Source organism: Elephantulus edwardii, unplaced genomic scaffold, assembly GCF_000299155.1.
Source record: "Elephantulus edwardii isolate Elephantulus edwardi_28Jun2011 unplaced genomic scaffold, EleEdw1.0 scaffold00368, whole genome shotgun sequence".
NCBI lineage: Eukaryota > Metazoa > Chordata > Mammalia > Macroscelidea > Macroscelididae > Elephantulus > Elephantulus edwardii.
This window is the reverse complement of record NW_006400118.1, coordinates 934,316-939,918: the sequence shown is the minus strand read 5'-3', so window position 1 is coordinate 939,918 and position 5,603 is coordinate 934,316.

Here is a 5,603-nt window from a genome sequence, read left to right as displayed (position 1 = left end):
TTAATAATATAATAAAATGTATGTATGTGTGTATACTGTGTCTATACATATATTTCTAAGGTATTTATCACCATAATGCTTTATAATTAATATCCACAACACTGGTAAGACATAAAATACCATATTTATTACTTTTATAATTGTTTTTCTTGGATAATCTTTGCTGATACAGCGTTCATACGATATGCATTCATTTGGAGCTGACCAGGCATCTGTGATGATCACGTCTGGAATAAACTGGACTCCTTCATGGGCTAGGAGATGGACCGCTGAAGTAGATGGGTCTTCACTAGGATGACTGTGGCCTTGTGGGTCTGCTCTAGTGTTGCACAGCCATCTACAAATTAGCCTTTCCATGATCGTAACTCGCGATGTGTAAGAGCGGTGGGCGACGCAGGAAACCCACTCTGCCGTGCCTCTCCTGGGGATCCTTGGTGGCACAGTGCTTGAGCTCAGCTACTTATCGAATTGTTGACAGTTCAAATCTGAGGCGTGCCTCAAGCCTTAGGAGAAAGATGTGGCTGTGTCCTTCAGTGAAGTTTACGGCCTTGGAAGCCTTTGCGGGGGTGGGCGTTCTACTCTGTCCTATAGGGTCCCAGTGAGGATGACTCAACTGGACACTAATTGAGTTTGCTTGTTTGTTTGTGGCTTCTATTTGTTTATTTATTATTTTCTGCCTAGTTGTGCTACCACTGAAAACACCTTATTGATCAAAACAAGTAAACTAAGAAACAAACCAAATCCGTGGCTACGGAGATAATTCTAATTTATAACTCTAAGCAAGGTCAACTCTGCCTCCCAGGGTCTCTGAGGCCACAAATCTTTATGAAAGTAGACTGCTACATGTTTCTCCTACAGAGTTATTCTCTATAGTTTTACTTTTTTTAAAAAAGGTAAAAAAGTAGGGAAAATTTTTTAAATTCTTTTCTGGGGAAGGACTTGAAGAGTCCTATAGCTCATAGTGTAGTTGAAGACAGTGATAAAACACTATATTGGTAATACCATCAGCCAACCACCTCTTCTCTATTTCTGCGTCTGTCTCTGTCTCTCACACACAAGCACACATGTACACACACATTGCTGGCTAGTCATAACTGGCTCCCAGCTCACCCTTCAGAAACTTTCTGAGGCTGTAATTCTACATGTGGACATCGTACATCTTTCTCTCTGGAGGCACTTGGTGGAGTCTAACTCCCTGAGAGGGGCAGCCTTTGGGTTAACAGTACAACTCCCCGCACCACGTAAATTACCTTCATTTCTCTCTCCTTCTCTCCCTCATTGTCATCAAGCCAGAACCAACTCATAGCTGGCCTCCAGGGGATTTTCAGAGACCACAAATCCCATTGGAGGAGAATGCTCTTCCTTTATTCTCAGAGTAGCTGGTGGAATCAAACCACCTGTTTTGGGGTTGGCAGAACATCTTCCTACCCATTAGGCCACCAGAGCTCTCTTAATTCATAACTAGGCTGCCTTAATAAGATTACCTTCACAGAAGTAGGTGTTTGCTTTTTAGGTTTTTTTGTTTGTTTGATTGATTGTATTTTTTAATTTTATTTTATTAATTTTCATGAACATTTACAGAGATTTTGGATTTCCATTCGTCCATTGTTTCCCCCCCCCCCCAGTTTACTATTCTCTTTGAAAAGTAAAAGAAAAATTCCTTCATTGGTATACAATCCCCCACCCCCACCCCCCGAGTACACTCCACTATGCAACCTTCATTCTAGACTCTTGTCATAACCATAATACCCAATCATATATCATTTGTAAACAGTTCTCTCCCTCATCTGTTTCAATGCAGTATACATAATTTATCCAAGAAGTAGGCATTTTTCTGTCCCAAGATAAAATGACCTCTAACTACAACAAAAAAGGAAAAAGCAGTTTTGAAATTGTCTGTAATATTAAGCAAAGATGCTGATTCTTGCTATGACTCCAATTAAGCCATGCCCACTGCTGTCTAACTGATTCCCATTTGCCTCTTGACTCCCCTTCATCATTTTCAAAGCAGTAAATCTTAATAGGAAGAATACCCCAGAGAGACCATGTCTGCCATCCAAGCAGATATATGCACACCCATGATTATCACAGCTTTATTTACAATAGCGAAGAGTTGGAAGCAACCTAAGGGCCCATCAACAAACGAATAGATAGAGAAGCTGTGGTATATCCACACAATGGAATACTACCCCACATTGAAAAACAAGGAACTCATGCAATATTATTCAAAGTGGGTGACCCTGGATGACATTATGCTGAGTGAAATATCTCAGTCACAAGGGACAAATACTGCATGGTGCCACTGTTGTAGAATGGGTCTGACATCAGGGTTGGGGTATGACAGAAAAAAACTGGATAAATTATGTATATTGTATTGAAACAGATGAGGGAAAGAACAGATTAGAGGTGATATATGATTGAGTATTATGGTTAGTACAGGAATCCAGAATTAAGGCTGCATAGAGAAGTGTACTCAGGGTGGGGGTGGGGGGGAAGGGATGTGGGAATTGTATACTAATGAAGGAATTTTTTTTTCTCTTTTTCTCTTTGGAGCGGGGAGCGAGTTGGTATGGAGGGGTGGGCAGGGAGAAAAGTGTGGCAACGAATGAATGGAAATCCAAAACCTCTGTAAATGTCCATTAAAATTAATAATAATAAAAAAAGAAATGGCAAAAAAAATCTTAATAGGAAGAGACTGCTCATCTTGTTCTCAGAAGCTGCTGATGAATTGAACTTGCCTGCTTTTCTGTTAACAGTCCAACACATTGCGCCACCAGACTTCCTTCTTACTGTGGCATGTTTTTAATATTTAATTTTTTTTAATAACAAGTGAAGCTACCAAGCCAAAGGTGAGAGATTTTCATCTTCAGCCCGCCAGTCTGGTCTTAATTGTTTTTGGTCAAACATTCTTCTAAGTGATATAGCACGGGTCTATCCATTTGCCGTACAGAGATAACTCATGGTTGCTGTGATGCTGAACACCGTGACACTGATGTGTCAAATGTGAGAATGGTTACCCACCATGGACACTGTTTGGTGGAGCTCCCCAATTCAAACAAACTTGGAAGCAGGGGTGGCACCCACTTCCAAAATGCCTTGCCTCTGGAAACTCTATGGACTTGGAGAAATGAAGAAAGTTTTACAAGTGTTTAGGTCTTTCATTCATAAGGTTGCTATGAGTCGCCTACTACTTGATGGTACTTGACAACCACAAAAACAACAGCAAGTAAGAAAGATTTGGGTAGTGGAAGTAGGATAAAACATATCATAAAAGAGTTTGAAAGTGTGTGCTGTAAAATGGAAAAGAATAAGTGGAGGGCAGTGTTTTCTGGAATTCTGCAACAGGACGTTCCCTCTTCACCTGTAACTTGTCTTTTACCGCTCTTCTCCTCCTATTCAGACATTACAGAAGAACTCAAGGGCCCTTAAGCTACAACAGCCCAATAAAAACAAATGGATTTCACGGCCAAGTTTGAAGTATCAGACTGAGAAAGGCATTTAAAGGTTTGGAAACTAGTCCCAGATGGTGGCCATTTAGGGATATTTGTGGGGGAATTTTCTGCCCATGTGATATATGGTGAAATAGAAGGGAAAGCATAACATAAATCAAAGTTCTGTTAGTTCATGCTTTTGCTGAGATAGATTATACTAAAATGAACTAGTAGTAAATTAGAGACCTAGATAGATTTTCAGAACAATTGAGTTCGAATCTCACACTTCGACTCCTTGTTATTTCCACATGTTGGAGGGCTTGGCAGGCAATGTTGCTGAAATCTACCTGCGTTAGTAATAATTTTAGAAACCTTGCATACCAAAGTTCTTTCCTCCTGGAAAAGTGTGATTTTGCCTTAATTTCATCTTGGAAGTGAAAAAATGAAAAGTCTGAATGAGAACTTAAAGTGAACATACTAAAAAATGTATCTGAGATTTTGGTCTTCTCTTTTTAAAGGAACACTTTGAAGAAGGATGTTCTTTAATCCAAGAAACAGGAGGGAGAAAAATCAAATTTATGTTGAATACAAAGGAAAACCTTTCATGAATTGTAAATACCTAGAATATTTCAAAAGCTCTGTCTTGACTTTTGAGGAGCAGTTGCTAATCCATTGATCTGAAACAACTATGTTTTGTGCTGTGGACGGGTAGATACAGTTATTTGTTTTTACATGGAAAGTCCAAGGAACCTACAGTTAGGATGATAAAAAAATATGAATTTTCTTCCCCTGCTTAAGAAAGCTCCTAAGTTTTGTGATTAAATAACACAAAACAGTTTGGCCTTATCACTCCCCTGTTGTAATCCTTAACATTCTTGGAATAAAGACTCCTCAAGAGTCTGATGTTAGTCCTTCCCATTACAGAGACCAGAATTTTAGATCACCGTTGTAGATGAGAATTCATGATTTTTTAGTTCTACTGAAAAATGGTTGAATTTAAAGATATAAAACCATCTGCTAATGAACCGTGAGATGAATAAGTGAAGAATGTTTGCCACCTACAGAAAACACCTTTTTGTAAGGAACACAGATGGCATCTAGTTTCACGAACATCACCAGATGGACGGCACAGGAATCATACTGACCCCATCAGTGCAAAGAATCATTAGAGAAGTTACTTATCAGTAGTAAAAACCAGCTCAGGCTGGCCTGTGGAACAGACTATCAATTACTCATCTGCAAGTTCAAATTACAATTTTAGTGAAAGTTCACCGAAAAGATAGGCTTTCAGTCATTCATTTGATAATTATTTTCCTCCCTTACCCTTCCTCCAACAATAACAATGACGATGACCGAGAGAGAACTACGTTGACCTAGTGGAAGGAAGCAGTGCTACCAAGCCGAAGGTGGGTGATTGTCATCTGTGGCCCTCGGCCAGGTTCAAATTGTCTTCCTGTCAAACATTCTTCTAGGTGGTATAGCACTGGTCTGTGCGTTGCTGTACAGAGGTAACTCGTGGTTGCTGTGATGCTGAAGCCTGTGACAGTGATGTGCCAATCGTGGTAATGGGCACCCATGGTGGACAGTGCTGGCTGGAGCTTCCCGACTAAATCAAGCCTGGAAGCAGGAGCGGCATCCACTTCCGAAATGGCTTGCCTCCGGGAACTCTATGTACGAACAGTGCTCAGGCTGTTCGTTCATAGGGTCGCTATGAGTCGTGTATGACTCGACGGCATCAAACAACAACAAACAACACCCTTCCTCCATTCACTTAGCAGTGCATGTCTTATTTTATCTTGTTAATTGTCGTATATACAATGTCTACTCATCCATCCTTTCAAAAAGTCTTTTCACTTATTCTACTACGATATTTGTTATCCATCCTTTTCTTCCTCTCTCCTTAATCCTCTTGACTAACTGATTTTTATAATAGTGATCTGATTCAGTCTTCCTCCTTTTGTGATTGAGATAGTTCATCAAAATAATGCCTTCCAGACTCATCCATGTTGTGTAGTATTTTACAAGCTCATGGTTTTTCAGTGCTATGTAGTGTTCTATTTTGTGAATGTATCACAGTTACCATGAGCAAGAGCCTATGGTGATGAAAGAAGAAGTTCAGGCTGCTTTGAAGGAAATGGCAAAAAATAAGGCTCCAGGAATAGATGGTATACC